The sequence below is a fragment of the Schistocerca piceifrons genome, chromosome 11 (assembly GCF_021461385.2).
Source record: "Schistocerca piceifrons isolate TAMUIC-IGC-003096 chromosome 11, iqSchPice1.1, whole genome shotgun sequence".
NCBI lineage: Eukaryota > Metazoa > Arthropoda > Insecta > Orthoptera > Acrididae > Schistocerca > Schistocerca piceifrons.
This window is the reverse complement of record NC_060148.1, coordinates 25,367,476-25,384,339: the sequence shown is the minus strand read 5'-3', so window position 1 is coordinate 25,384,339 and position 16,864 is coordinate 25,367,476. Positions and strand designations below refer to the sequence as shown.

Below are 16,864 nucleotides of genomic sequence, written 5' to 3'. Positions count from 1 at the left end.
GAGCTAAGATCTTATAATGGCGGACTGCAGGAATTGTTGCATTGTAGCGTAGTCAGTAGCGTTGATGATTCAAGACCAGCCGGCACGGTAGCTCAGCATGTTCGGTCAAAGGGTTAGCAGGCCTCTGTAATAAAAAAACTGAGTTCAACGATCCACAACGGATGTCTTACGACGTCCGCCCCGAGCAGAGGCAACGAACAAAAGCAAACAAAATGAGATTAAAAAAAAAAAAAAAAAAAGAGAGCGTGTTCGGTCAGAGGGTTAGCTACCCTCTGTAACGAAAAAAAAGAAAAAAAACGAGTTCAAATGGCTCTGAGCACTATGGGACTTAACTACTGAGGTCATCAGTCCCCTAGAACTTAGGACTACTTAAACCTAACTAACCTAAGGACATCACACACATCCATGCTCGAGGCAGGATTCGAACCTGCGACCGTAGCGGTCACGCGGTTCCAAACTGACGCGCTTAGAACCGCACGGCCACACCGGCCGGCCCAAAAACGAGTTAATCGATCAACAACGAACTTAAACGGATGTCTCACGACGTCCGCCGCGAGCAGATGCAACGAACAAAAGCGAACAAAAAGATTTAACGAATAAAAAAAGAGCAGATTCATGACCTGATGATGTTTTCATCTCGCTAGATCTATATATTTTTTCGTAATATTTGCGTATATAATAGGTTCTGATGCTTTATTGTTAGTTTAATGTAAGTAGATACTACAATATTTGATGTTATATAAATATAAGTTCACCTTTTCTTGAGGAGTGAGTTTGTTCGATTGGCTTAATCTACAAGACAGCTTGTTCTACTTGTATAAAGATATTTTGTTCCTTTTTCTTTTGAGTGTCGTGATTTACATGTTGTAAAGTTTCTGCTACTGGGTAGGAAGAGTGATCAAGTAAGATTGACTTTAGGGCTTTACTAAAATGTGGGGGAAGATAAAGTAATGTTTATCCTATGTGGAGCAATCTTGCAAATTTGTGTCCCACTGTTTGTAATGGAACTTCCATACGCCTGTGTCTTTATTGATTGAACATGGTACTTTCCTTTTCGTCTTAAGACATGCACATCGATATTGAAGTTTTTATTTGTGTGTATTACGTAGACAATAAAGTGACTAGGATATGAGCAATGTAGGAAATGTGCGCTTTAATAGAGCTAACGTGGGAATTGTACTCAGCCTGTTGAGTAAACAGTGTGATTTACGAACTAGAAACATCCCACAATTGCCGCTGGAGTGCGTTGCTAATCGCGTATACCACGTTGGGGCACACGTACCGTGTGCACAAGTCGCATCGTGTCTGAGCGTTCAGCAGCACACTGAACTTGGCACGCTCAACGTTCACGTTCGACAGCACGGTCCGTGTGCCGACGGCTTAGGCGCCGCCGAGAATTCCTCCCTGCTCCGTGCCAAACGACCCACTGCCAGGCCCGGAAACGGTGAAAGGACCAAATACACGTCGGCTGATGAGACGACCAACTAACGGAGGTTCCGCTCCAATCTCCCACTGTCGGACAGTTCACGTGCGTCGCCAGCGGTCAGCGAGCACTGGCTGTCGGCGCCTCACCGGCGCTCCGTCCCCGACTTCACTGCTGGTCCGTCTCCAACTGACTGCCAGACACACGACGACCCGGAAACACTATCGGTGGCTCCGGTGAAGGTACGACAGTGCACTTACCGATACGCGCTGCTGCTGCTGCTCAAGGGCAAGTAAGGCAGGAAGTACGAGGTGCATTCAAGTTCTAAGGCCTCCGATTTTTTTTCTAATTAACTACTCACCCGAAGTCGATGAAACTGGCGTTACTTCTCGACGTAATCGCCCTGCAGACGTTCACATTTTTCACAACGCTGACGTCATGATTCCATGACAGCGACGAAGGCTTCTTTACGAGTCTGTTTTGACCACTGGAAAATCGCTGAGGCAATAGCAGCACGGCTGGTGAATATGCGGCCACGGAGAGTGCCTTTTATTGTTGGAAAAAGCCGAAAGTCACTAGGAGCCAGGTCAGGTGAGTAGGGAGCACGAGGAATCACTTCAAAATTGTTATCAAGAAGAAACTGTTGCGTAACGTTAGCTCGATGTGCGGATGCGTCGTCTCGGTGAAACAGCACACGCGCAGCCCTTCCCGGTCGTTTTTGTTGCAGTGCAGGAAGAAATTTGTTCTTCAAAACATTTTCGTAGGATGCACCTGTTACCTTAGTGCCCTTTGGAACTCAATGGGTAAGGATTACGCCCTCGCTGTCCCAGAACACGGACACCATCATTTTTTCAGCACTGGTGGTTACCCAAAATTTTTTTGGTGGCGGTGAATCTGTGTGTTTCCATTGAGCTGACTGGCACTTTGTTTCTGGATTCAAAAATGGCATCCACGTCTCATCCATTGCCACAACCGACGAAAAGAAAGTCCCATTCGTGCTGTCGTTGCGCGTCGACATTGCTCGGCAACGTGCCACACGGGCAGCCGTGTGGTCGTCCGTCAGCATTCGTGGCACCCACCTGGATGACACTTTTCGCATTTTTAGGTCGTCATGCAGGATTGTGTGCACAGAACCCACAGAAATGCCAACTCTGGAGGCAATCTGTTCAACAATCATTCGGCGATCCCCCAAAACAATTCTCTCCACTTTCTCGATCATGTCGTCGGACTGGCTTGTGCGAGCCCGAGGTCGTTTCGGTTTGTTGTCACACGATGTTCTGCCTTCATTAAACTGTCACACCCATGAACGCACTTTCGACACATCCACAACTCCCTCACCACATGTCTCCTTCAACTGTCGATGAATTTCAATTGGTTTCACACCACGCAAATTCAGAAAACGAATGATTGCTCGCTGTTCAAGTAAGGAAAACGTTGCCATTTTAAGTATTTAAAACAGTCCTCATTCTCGCCGCTGGCGGTAAAATTCCATCTGCTGTACGGTGCCGCCATCTCCGGGACATATTGACAATGAAGGCAGCCTCATTTTAAAACAATGCGCATGTTTCTATCTCTTTCCAGTCCGGAGAAAAAAAATCGGAGGCCTTAGAACTTGAATGCACCTCGTAAGTGACGCCAGTAAATGGAAAAAGAAAACGAGGCGGCAATACCGTAATAGCAGATCACAATGAATAAATGACATGAACACCAACCGTGCACGGCTCATATGATATGTTAACTGGGGACCTAGAAACGATGGAGAGGCTCCCTCCCCGCTGCAGCCGCAGTGGTCCACAACCCCACGACGACTACCGCAGTCCACTTCACCCCACTGCAACCCCTCACCGAACTTTCTACATCTATCTACATCTACATTTATACTCCGCAAGCCACCCAACGGTGTGTGGCGGAGGGCACTTTACGTGCCACTGTCATTACCTCCCTTTCCTGTTTCAGTTGCGTACGGTTCGCGGGAAGAACGACTGTCTGAAAGCCTCCGAGCGCGCATGAATCTCTCTAATTTTACATTCGTGATCTCCTCGGGAGGTATAAGTAGGGGGAAGCAATATATTCGATACCTCATCCAGAAATGCACCCTCTCGAAACCTGGCGAGCAAGCTACACCGCGATGCAGAGCGCCTCTCTTGCAGAGTCTGCCACTTGAGTTTGCTAAACATCTCCGTAACGCTATCACGGTTACCAAATAACCCTGTGACGAAACGCGCCGCTCTTCTTTGGATCTTCTCTATCTCCTCTGTCAACCTGATCTGGTACGGATCCCACACTGATGAGCAATACTCAAGTATAGGTCGAACGAGTGTTTTGTAAGCCACCTCCTTTGTTGATGGACTACATTTTCTAAGGACTCTCCCAATGAATCTCATCCTGGTACCCACCATACCAACAATTAATTTTATATGGTCATTCCACTTCAAATCGTTCCGTACGCATACTCCCAGATATTTTTCAGAAGTAACTGCTACCAGTGTTTGTTCCGCTATCATATAATCGTACAATAAAGGATCCTTCTTTCTAGGTATTCGCAATACATTACATTTGTCTATGTTAAGGGTCAGTTGCCACTCCCTGCACCAAGTGCCTATCCGCTGCAGATCTTCCTGCATTTCGCTACAATTTTCTAATGCTGCAACTTCTCTGTATAGTACAGCATCATCCGCGAAAAGCCGCATGGAACTTCCGACACTATCTACTAGGTCATTTATATATATTGTTAAAAGGAATGGTCCCATAACACTCTCCTGTGGCACGCCAGAGGTTACTTTAACGTCTGTAGACGTCTCTCCATTGAGAACAACATGCTGTGTTCTGTTTGCTAAAAACTCTTCAACCCAGCCACACAGCTGGCCTGATATTCCGTAGGTTCTTACTTTGTTTATCAGGCGACAGTGCGGAACTGTATCGAACGCCTTCCGGAAGTCAAGGAAAATAGCATCTACCTGGGAGCCTGTATCTAATATTTTCTGGGTCTCATGAACAAATAAAGCTAGTTGGGTCTCACACGATCGCTGTTTCCGGAATCCATGTTGATTCCTGCAGAGTAGATTCTCGGTTTCCAAAAACGACATGATAATCGAGCAAAAAACGTGTTCTAAAATTCTACAACAGATCGACGTCAGAGATATAGGTCTAAAGTTTTGCGCATCTGCTCGACGACCTGTTTCAGGATTATGGTGCAGTTCCGCCCCCGGTAGATCGTCTCACACCAGACGAGTGTACCCCCTATGTTTGCGCGGTAGAGTAATGGTGGCGTACGCATACGTGGAGAACTTGTTTGCGCAGCAATCGCCGACATAGTGTAGCTGAGGCGGAATAAGGGGAACCAGCATTCGCCGAGGTAGATGGAAAACCGCCTAAAAGCCATCCACAGACTGGCCGGCTCGCCGGACCTCAACACAAATCCGCCAAGCGGATTCTTGCAGGGGACCAGGAGCTTCTTCCCACCCCGAAAGCCGTGCGTTAGACCGAACGGCTAACCCGGCGGTCCTTCTGTGCTATACTGTAGCAGTTATTTCTATGTATGGTACGAGTTTAGTTGAGCTACTCATACACTACTGGTCATTAAAATTACTACACCACTAAGATGACGTGTTACAGACGCGAAATTTAACTGACAGGAAGAAGATGCTGTGATATGCAAATGAATAGCTTTTCAGAGCATTCACACAAGGTTGGCGCCGGTGGCGACACCTTCAACGTGCTGACATGAGGAAAGTTTCCAACCGATTTCTGATAAACAGCAGTTCACCGGTGTTGCCTGGTGAAACGTTGTTGTGATGCCTCGTGTAAGAAGGAGAAATGCGTTCCATCACGTTTCCGACTTTGATAAAGGTCAGACTGTAGCCTATCGCGATTGCCGTTAATCGTATCGCGACATTGCTGCTCGCGTCGGTCGAGTTCCGATGACTATTAACAGAATATGGAATCGGTGGGTTTAGGAGGGTAATACTGAACGCCGTGCTGGATCCCAACGGCCTCGTATCACTAGCAGTCGAGATGACAGACATCTTATCCGCACGGCTGTAACGGATCGTGCAGCCACGTCTCGATCCCTGAGTCAACAGATGGGGACGTTTGCAACACAACAAGCATCTGCACGAATAGATCGACGACGTTTGCAGCAGCACGGACTATCAGCTCGGAGACCGTGGCTGCGGTTACCCTTGACGCTGCATGACAGGTAGGAGCGCCTGCGATGGTATACTCGACGACGATCCTGGGTGCACGAATCTCAAAACATCATTTTTTCGGATGAATCCAGGTTCTGTTTACGGCATCACTATGGTCGCATCCGTGTTTGGCGACATCGCGGAGAACGCACAATGGAAGCGTGTATTCGTCATCTCCATACTGGCGTATCACCCAGCGTGACGGTATGGGGAGTCATTGGTTACATGTCTCGGTCACATCTTGTTCGCACTGACGGCACTTTGAACAGTCCACGTTACATTTCAGATGTGTTACGATCCGTGGCTCTATCCTTCATTCGGTCCTTGCTAAACCCTACATTTCAGCAGGGTAATGCAGACCGCATGTTCCAGGTCATGTACGGGCCTTACTGGATACAAAAAATGTTTGATTGCTGCCCTGGCCAGCACATTCTCCAGATCTCTCACCAACTGAAAACGTCTGGCCAATGGTGGCCGAGCAACTGGCTCGTCACAATAAGCCAGTCAATACTCTTGATGACCTGTGGTATCGTGTTCAAACTGCATGGGCAGCTGTATCTATAGACGCCATCCAAGCTCTGTTTGACTCAATGCCCAGGCGTATCGAGGCCATTATTAAGGCCGGAGGTGGTTGTTCTGGGTACTTATTTCTCAGGATCTATGCACTGAAATCGCGTGAAAATGTAATCAAGTGTCAGTTCTAGTATAATATATTTGTCCAATGAATACCCGTTTATCATCTGCATTTCTTCTTGGTGCAGCAATTTTAATGGCCAGTAGTGTATGTAGCTCAACAATGACACATTATGAGCAAGTTTCTTTTGTTCTTCCATTTTACAGAACAGTGTATTGTGTGTGTGTGTGTTTTTGCGTGTGTGTGGGTGTATGTATGAGAGAGTGTGTGTGTGCGCTCGTGCAGTGAGAACACCCACGAGGCAGCAGATCCATTCAGCAATTAATCTCGTAGCGGGCTGAAGCACCGCACCGCCGTGTTTCCAGAGCTCTCCCGCCCTGGCTGTAGGCGGAGCGCGTAGAGTGCGGAGCGATAAATTTTAATTCCGCATGAAATATTTAGGAGCCGAATTTATCTCCACTGGCCGGTGCTACGAAGCCGGCTCGCCAGTCGGACGAATCACCGGCGCACCGCCTGCTACATCTCTTCAATTAGCTCTGCGTGGAGTTGAATCTCGGCCGGCAATTACATCCCTAACGGAGATTTCACACCACCACAACCACCGTGCGCAACTACGACGCTTGTACGCTTCGTGGCGACATGAAACATTGCTGACACGCTCTAGCCGTTGTGCTCTTTCCTGCAGTGTATTCATAGTCTTTAGTCTGTGTTTCGTTGCCGTTTTGTGACGTTACTGGGAGCACAAGTTGTATTACTAACTGGGGGAGGGAATGACATTTAGATCACAGATACACTTCATACTTTGTACACCTTTAATAGGCTGTAAAAACAACATAGTGTGCTAGTGGTAAGGTCCACTACTGTGGCAGTTCCGAGAAAATCGCAAGAGAAGTTTTACGCGCCTGTTTATGTGTGTTACGTACCGGGTGATCAAAAAGTCAGTATAAATTTGAAAACTGAATAAATCACGGAATAATGTAGATAGAGAGGTGCTCGGAATGACATGGGGTTTTATTAGAATCAAAAAAATACAAAAGTTCAAAAAATGTCGACAGATGGCTCTTCATCTGATCAGAATAGCAATGAATAGTATAACAAAGTAAGACAAAGCAAAGATGATGATCTTTACAGAAAATGCTCAATATGTGCACCATCATTCCTCAACAATAGCTGTAGTCGAGGAATAATGTTGTGAACAGCACTGTAAAGCATGTCCGGAGTTATGGTGAGGCATTGGCGTCGGATGTTGTCTTTCAGCAGCCCTCGAGATGGTCGATCACGATACACTTGCGACTTCAGGTAACCCCAAAGCCAATAATCGCACGGACTGAGGTCTGGGGACCTGGGAGGCCAAGCGTGACGAAAGTGGCGGCTGAGCACACGATCGTCACCAAACGACGCGCGCAAGAGATCTTTCACGCGTCTAGCAATATGGGGTGGAGCACCATCCAGCATAAACATCGTACGTTCCAGCAGGTGTTTATCAGCCAGGCTGGGGGTGATGCGATTCTGTAACATATCGGCCGGTTTACCTCTCACCCGTCACGGTAGCAGTTACAAAACCAGAATCACGCATTTCCTCGAGGAAAAAAGACCCGATAACGGTAGATGTGGTAAATCCAACCCATACCGTAACTTTCTCGTCGTGCACGACAGTTTTAGGATTTTCGGTAGTCAAATCTCTGAAGTTGTTGACGTTGACAGACCCTCGGAGCGTGAAATGAGCTTCGTCGGTCCACAACACGTTACTCAACCAACCGTCATCTCCCGCCATCCTTTGAAACGCCCACACCGCAAATGCCCTCCGCTTCACTAAATCTCCACGTAACAGTTCACGATGCCGATGGATTTTGTACGGATAGCATCGGAGGGTACGCCTAAGTGCCAACGAAACAGTAGTGTACGGAATGCCGGTGCGACGTGCGACTGCACGAGCGCTGACTTCCCCATGCATAGACGAATCCGCTACAGTCTCCATTTCTTCCTGAACTGTCTCAGCAGCATTACGCCTTGTGCTCGGTCGGCCACTACGGGGTCTATCGTCTAAACAACCCGTGGCTTCGAATTTCGAAATCATTCTCGCCACAGCTGCATTTATCAACGGACCTTTACCCGTTCGAATCCCCTTCCTATGGCGATAGGATCGTAACGCTGAACTAGCACATTCCCCATTCTGATAATACAGCTTCACTAAAAGCGCCTTTTCAGGTAACGTCAACATGCTGCGACTGCTGGCGCATCTGATTCTCTCTCTTTTTTTTTCTTTCTTTATTGTATTTCAATTCCCCATCGGGGCGAGCTGACAGCAGCATATGCGCTGTTCTTCAGCCGAAAGACATAGAACAAACAATAGAAATTTAAAAATAACGAAGGAGAGAATATGGTGAACATAGATATAAAAAAGGGGGGGACATCATGGAAGGCAATAGATAAAAAACGGGGTGACTGTAAAATGGAGATAAAATTTTTTTTAGAAGTAGCACACACAAAAAACCACACACTGTGACAATTAAAAGCACACAAGGCACAGTATGACTGGAGCATAAAAGGTATCAACAGATGGCGTAGCACATAACAAACACTGATGGCGAACCTCAAGGCAGTACACAATTAAAATCACATCTCTTGACGCACAGGAGAAACAGCACTAAACACAACACTGATGTGGCACACTGACGATGATCAATACAGAGGATCTGCCAGGCGCAAGGAGATGAGGGAGACCGGAAGAAGGGAGGGAGGGGAAGAGAGGGGGGAGATGAGTGGGGGTTGCGCTGAAGAGGGACAGGTAGGGAGGGATGTGGGAAGGAAAGAGGCAAGGATGGGGTGCAGGGTCTCAGGGAGGGGAGGAGGAATCCGCTCTGGGAGATGGAGGGGAGAGGAAAAAGGGGGTCCTGGGGAGGGGGGGGGGGGAACAAGGCCGGGTTATAGTTGGAAGGAAGGGTAGATGTCACAGCGAAGTTCGTCATCCGGGAGGGGGAGGCGCTGGAAATTGCCCTGATGAAGGAGATGGAGGGTACGGAGGTGGAGAGAGGGAGGGATACAGCAAAAGAGGTACAACGGGCGGGGGGTGGAGAGGAAGGAGGAAACCAGAGGGTGGGGGGGATCGAGCCTGCGGATAATGTAAAGGATGCGGAGATGTTGGAGGAACAGGAGGAGGTGGGGGAAGGGGATCAGTTCACACAGGAGCTGTGCTGGGGAAGGAAGGCAGATACAGAAGCCAATGCAGAGCACATGGCGTTGAAGGATTTGGAGGGCCGTGTAAAAGTGGGTGGGGGCAGAGATCCAGGTAACGCTGGCATAACAGAAGAAAGGACAGATGAGGGATTTGTAGGTGTGGAGGATGGTGGAAGGATGCAATCCCCATGTCCGGCCAGACAGGAGTTTCAGAAGGCAGAGGCGGGAATGGGCTTTCTGCTGGACGGTCAGGAGGTGAGGGGTCCAGGTAAGGTGTCGGTCGAGGGTGAGGCCAAGGTATTTCAGGGTGGGGGTGAGCTGGATGGGACGACCATAAAGGGTGAGGTAATGGAGGCGAAAGGAGCGAGTGGTGCGGCCTACGATGATTGCCTGGGTTTTGGAGGGGGATTCTCTCTCTTATTACAGCTCCTTTTATACACGATTTTCATGCGCAGTCAATGACGTTTTGCTGTCCAGCGCCATCTGTCGAATATTTTGTGAACTTTTTTTTGTTCTAATAAAGCCCCATGTCAATCCAAGCATGTGTGTCAATTTTTACCTCTCTATCTACATTATACCATGGTTTATTAAGTTTTCAAATTTATACTGAGTTTTTGATCACCCAGTATCTGTACGTAGCTCCGAGACGTTAGAGTTGATGGCGGTCAAGTAACTACTGTTCGAACTTTTCAAGACGAACGTGTATTAGGCAATGGTTAGACTCGCACTCAAACTTGAGTATTAATCTATTTTTCGGTCACTGGTCATACTATTTAATTTATATGACATTTGAGAGGTAACACAGGGTGTATCAAAAAGAATCATTCAACTTTAAAAAAAACATAACTGTTATGTTATTTGAGATATGTATGTGAACAACATACTGTTGGAAAGAACAAACTCTCGAGTTTTACATGGTTTCCGCTAGGTAGCAGCAGTGGGGGCCAATTCACTTTTCGTAAAAATGGTGTAGGGACAACAGAAAGCGTTTTATGTTCTACGTTTTGCGCAGTGCGCGTCAGTAATAACTGTTCAGCGTGACTGTCGTACTAGGTATGGTGTGGATCCTGCTTCAATCAGAGCATCAGATGATGGTATGGAACAATTGCGAGAAACAGGTTGTTTGTGCAAAGGCAAATCGCCGGGCCGTGGCCGAGTGTCTGGCACACACGTCGAACGCATCCGCCACAGTTTCACAAGGAGTCCGCAGAAATCCGTTTGCCGTGCAGCTCGACAGCTCAACATGCCACCGAGCGAGGTGGCGCAGTGGTTAGACACTGAACTCGCATTCGGGAGGACGACGGTTCAATCCCGCGTCCGGCCATCCTGATTTAGGTTTTCCGTGATTTCCCTAAATCACTCCACGCAAATGCCGGGATGGTTCCTTTCAAAGGGCGCGGCCGACTTCTTTCCCCATCCTTCCCTAATCCGATGAGACCGATGACCTCGCTGTCTGGTCTCCTTCCCCGAAACAACCAACCAACCTCAACATGTCCACGATGTCCATCTGGCGTGTGTTGCGTCGATGTTTACATGTGAAACTGTACAGAGTTCAGCTGCTGCAAGCTCTTCATGAAGGCAACGGCCTTGCCGCAGTGGGTACACCGGTTTCCGTCGGATCACCGAAGATAAGCGCTATCGGGCGTGGACGGCACTTGGATGGGTGACCATCTGGGCCGCCATGCGCTGTTGCCATTTTTCGGGGTGCACTCAGCCTCGTGATGCCAACTGAGGAGCTACTCGACCGAACAGTAGCGGCTCCAGTCAAAGAAGACCATCATAACGACCAGGAGAGCGGTGTGCTGACCACACAGCCCCTGTATCCACATCCTCAGTTCAGGATGACACGGCGGTCGGATGGTCCCACCGGGCCACTTGTGGCCTGAAGACGGAGAGCAAGCTTTTCATGAAGGGGACAAACAGCAACGTATGGAGTTCTGTAATTTCGTTCTTGGCAAGATGAACGATGGCAGTATTCTTCCGTGCTTAGTGACGAGGCAACACTCCATTTAAATAGAAAGGACATCCGTCGAAATGTGAGGCCATGGGGTACGGAACAACCACATGAGGTTGTACAACATGAGAGGGACTATCCAAAATTTAATGTGTTTTGTGCAGTTTCACGGGAAAAGGTGTATGGTCCATTTTTCTTTGCCGACAACACTGTTACGGGAAGCAAATATCTCGATACGCTTGGGAACTTTCTTTTCCTACAGCTGGAGACTGATTCGAACGACCTCATTTACCAACAGGTTGGAGCAGCGCCTCATTGGCATCTGGAAGTGCGACAATTTTTAAATCAGAGGATTACTGAACGACGGATCGTTCGCAGTGCACCAAATGATTCAGCCTTACATTACTGGCCTCCGGGGTCACCGGATCTGACTGCATGTGATTATTTCTTGTTTATGTGCCTCCGTTACGAACAACAACGAACGAACTGAGACATTGCATAGCAACAGTTGTGGAATATGTAACTCAAGACATTCTCGCTGTAGTGTGGGAACAATTTGTATACCACATTGACATCTTCTTCCTCTTCTTCTTGCGTTACGGCCTCTGTAGGACCACGGGTAGCCCCTTCGTGGACTGCAATTTTCCTCTTCTTCTCCCAGAACCTCTTCATTCTCTCTCTTCTCCTCTCCTGCTCTTCTTCCGAGATCTTCAGTTTCCGTTTCTCCTGGCGGCTCCACTGGTGACATTCTAATCTTTTCCTGTATTATTCTCTGTCATTGATCTCCGGCATATTTGTCGGTGTATATTTTTGCCTCCAATTTTCCTTTCCTTCGACCTTGATCCCCAATTCCAACCAGCCCTTCCGAAGTTCAACTACCCACTTGGTTCCTCTCTTTCCCCTTGTCCTCCCTGTTGTTTCCCACACTCTCTTCGTAATTCTCTCCGTACTCATCCTAACTACATGCCCAGCAAACCTTGCCCTTTTGAGTCTGATTTCCCCGGATATTGTTCTCATGTTCCGATACAATTCTTCCCTAAGTCTTCGCATCCACCTCTATCCACCTCTTTTGGGACCTAGTATTTTTCTCAGTATTTTTCTCTCTTCTTTCTCTAGTTGCTCTGCCCCATTTCTTCCTAGTGTCATCGTCTCAGCAGCATATAATACTGCATTCCTCACCGTTGCCTTGTAGTGGTTTATCTTTGCCTCTGTGGATATATTCTTTTTATTTTATACCTCTCTCGTCATGCAGAAGGCTGACCTCATCTTCTTTATCCTCTCTGTTATTCCCTCCTTGCTCCTGTTCCTTCCTGTTATAAATTCTTCCAGGTATTTAAATTTGTCCACCATTTCCACAGTGCCTTCCGGTGTTTCCCAGCCTGCAGGGGTGTTTAATGTCTTTGACTTGTTATAGGCGATCCTCAGTCCCACCTTTCTGGTTACCTTCATTAAGTTGTCGAGTTGTGTCTTTGTGTCTTCTTCCGTCTCACTATTGCTATGTCATCTGCAAAGGCTAGGCAGTCCACTTGGGCCCTGTTGTCCTTTTTGTCCCCCACATGGGTCTTTGGTATTCCCATTTCCTCGTTTATTGCTCTCCACTGCCTGATCACTTCGCCCAGTACCATACTGAACAACAATGGTGACGATCCATCTCCCTGTTTAACACCAGTCTTAATCTCAAATTCTTCTGACAGTGCTCCTCTGATTCTCACCCTTGCTTTTGTGTCTGTCAGAATTTCTTTTATGAGTTCTTGTGTAGTTCCATCAAGTCCTCTGTTCTTCAGGATCCTAGCAAGAGTCTGTCTGTCGATGGAGTCATATGGCTTTGTGAAGTCCACGAAGGTTATTACTGTCTTTTTGTTTTTTAAGGCCCTATGTTCTATCAGTTGCTTCAGGATAAGTATCTGTTCTACACAACCTCTTCCCTTCCTGAATCCCGCTCGGTAGTCGCCAACTGTACTTTCTACCTGTTCTTCTACTCTCTTGAGCAATAGTTTTAAGAGCACCTTGTGCAGAACTATAGACCTATATCTCTAACGTCGATCAGTTGTAGAATTTTAGAACACGTATTATGTTCGAGAATAATGACTTTTCTGGAGACTAGAAATCTACTCTGTAGGAATCAGCATGGGTTTCGAAACAGACGGTCGTGTGAAACCCAGCTCGCGCTATTCGTCCACGAGACTCAGAGGGCCATAGACACGGGTTCACAGGTAGATGCCGTGTTTCTTGACTTCCGCAAGGCGTTCGATACAGTTCCCCACAGTCGTTTAATGAACAAAGTAAGAGCATATGGACTATCAGACCAATTGTGTGATTGGATTGAAGAGTTCCTAGATAACAGAACGCAGCATGTCATTCTCAATGGAGAGTGATTTCAGGTGTGCCGCAGGGGAGTGTCATAGGACCGTTGCTATTCACAATATACATAAATGACCTTGTGGATGACATCGGAAGTTCACTGAGGCTTTTTGCAGATGATGCTGTGGTGTATAGAGAGGTTGTAACAATGGAAAATTGTACTGAAATGCAGGAGGATCTGCAACGAATTGACGCATGGTGCAGGGAATGGCAATTCAATTTCAATGTAGACAAGTGTAATGTGCTGCGAATACATAGAAAGATAGATCCCTTATCATTTAGCTACAATATAGCGGGTCAGCAACTGGAAGCAGTTAATTCCATAAATTATCGGGGAGTATGCATTAGGAGTGGTTTAAAGTGAAATGATCATATAAAGTTGATCGTCGGTAAAGAAGATGCTAGACTGAGATTCTCTGGAAGAATCCTAAGTAAATGAAATCCGAAAACAAAGGAAGTAGGTTACAGTACGCTTGTTCGCCCACTGCTCGAATACTGCTCAACAGTGTGGGATCCGTACCAGATAGGGTCGATAGAAGAGATAGAGAAGATCCAACAGAGAGCAGCGCGCTTCGTTACAGGATCATTTAGTAATCGCGAAAGCGTTACGAAGATGATAGATAAACTCCAGTGAAAGACTCTGCAGGAGAGACGCTCAGTAGCTCGGTACGGGCTTTTGTTGAAGTTTCGAGAACATACCTTCACCGAGGAGTCAAGCAATATATTGCTCCCTCCTACGCACATCTCGCGAAGAGACCATGAGGATAAAATCAGAGAGGTTAGAGCCCACACAGAGGCATACAGACAATCCTTCTTTCCACGAGCAATACGAGACTGGAATAGAAGGGAGGACCGATAGAGGTACTCAGGGTACCCTCCGCCACACACCGTCAGGTGGCTTGGGGAGTATGGATGTAGATGTAGATGTATCCGGCCTCTAGTAGCGATATTCCTCTGTAGTTGTTTGCATCTCTCTTGTCCCCCTTCTTGTGTATTGGTACTACAATTGCATTCTTCCATCCTTATGGCAATTTCCCAAGCATGCCGTGCATCTCAAGGGGGCATGCTGAACACCTATGAAAAGGTATGAAAAAAACTTTTTAAGTTTCCCGTTCATCAAAAACAAAAATTCACTGTACATGTTTATTAGTGTCAAAAAAAATGGTTCAAATGGCTCTGAGCACTATGAGACTTAACATCTGTGGTCATAAGTCCCCTAGAACTTAGAACTACTTAAACCTAACTAACCTAAGGACATCACACACATCCATGCCCGAGGCAGGATTCGAACCTGCGACCGTAGCAGTCGCACGGTTCCGGACTGCGCGCCCTCCGCGAGACCACCGCGGCCGGCTATTATTGTCAGAAATATAGACATGCCGAATCGGATTATTCTTTTTGATGCACCCTGTGCAATGGAAAAACCACGTGTATTTGTATGAAGTATGTGTGTGAAGTATTTGCGTGAAGTTTCCATTTGTGTTTTTTGTGTCTGCCTGACAACACCCATAATGCAACGTGTGATGTCGAGAGCACATCCGACGAGTAATTCTACGTTCCTGTTGTGGTCTGGCACACAGTCACTTACTGTATTACTGATGGTGAATAAAGTCATTCGCGTCATTATTTATCGAGGTTTGACTTGACCTTTCCAAACCAGTCCCTCGTCCTTAAAAATTTAATTAAAACTAGTAAGAACCTTCAACATCGCAGCGCGTCAGCAATCGTTGGTTAATATATTAAAAAACTAGAAACCCACCTAGATTGCGAAAAAAAGCACCTAGTGTTAACCTAGGTTTCGGCGTAGATAACTACACCTTCTTCAGAACAATAAAACCCACAAGTGCCTAAATGCACAGCTATGGTGTTCTTTTAATCATTGACAAAGGTCTTCTTAGGCACTTGTGGGTGTTATTGTTCTGAAGAAGGTGTAGTTATCTACGCCGAAACTTAGGTTAACACTAGGTGCTTTTTTTCGCAATTGAGGCTGGTTTCTAGTTTTTTAATATAAGACTAGTATGTCGGCTGGTGAGGCCGTGCGGATCTAGGCGCTACGGTCGCAGGTTCGAATCCTGCCTCGGGCATAGATGTGTGTTGTGTCCTTACGTTAGTTAGGTTTAAGTAGTTCTAAGTTCTAGGCGACTGATGACCACAGATGTTAAGTCCCATAGTGCTCAGAGCCATTTGAACCATTTTTGAAAACTAGTAAATAGTCAAATATCATATTAAATTCACTACAACTTCATGAAAATGTACGTGTTTTTTTCGCTGTATTACCTTTCAAATATCACATAAATTAAACACTGTGACCAGTGATGAAAAAAAATATCGATTAAAACGTAAATATTCGCGGGACTCGAACCGTTATCTCTTCTACAATCGTTTTGCAACGTGGAGACGCTAACCACTTTTTTCTCTCATTTTGTTCTATATTGTTCATTGTATTTGTTCGGGGCGGACGTACCATGATACCCGTTCAGGTTCTTCGCTGACCCGTTCACTAAGTCTTTTATTTCAAAAAATGGCTCTGAGCACTATGGGACATAACAGTTATGGTCATCAGTCCCCTAGAACTTAGAACTACATAAACCTAACTAACCTAAGGACAGCACACAACACCCAGCCGTCACGAGGCAGAGAAAATCCCTGACCCCGCCGGGAATCGAACCCGGGAACCCGGGCGTGGGAAGCGAGAACCCTACCGCACGACCACGAGCTGCGGACTCTTTTATTTCGCAGGGTTATAATTTTAAGAAGAACTAGGAGAAATGGTAACAGCAGCATATAATTTCCTTACTGCTAACTCTACTCGCTACGCATGTTGTAAAAATATTCACTGTTATGTCACTGACTCTGTTCTGTACGACTTCGTACACAACGGCGAGGAGAGGTGGGTTGCAGAATGGTGCAACATCTGGCATCGAAGGAACGCTGAACAGGAGCAGAAATTGTACACGACGCGAAGGACACTCAAACAATTTAAAATCAGATGTGGTACAATAGTCTATATTAAACTGAGTCGAAGTCCAACTCCGCATGAGCTGTTCATTGAGTTTTTCCCTGTATGACGACCGTCTTCATATCCTGGAGGTACACTACTGGCCATTAAAATTGCTACACCAAGAAGA

General features: G+C 46.7%; 1 protein-coding gene and 1 pseudogene across 1 annotated transcript in view; one reads left to right on the top strand and one right to left on the bottom strand.

Moving 5' to 3' along the window:
- The window catches only part of LOC124720151 (probable cationic amino acid transporter), a 444,710-nt gene that overhangs the window by 406,105 nt on the left and 21,741 nt on the right, over positions 1 to 16,864 (bottom strand). The window lies entirely within an intron of this gene.
- On the top strand, positions 10,999 to 11,116 carry LOC124720702 (annotated as a pseudogene).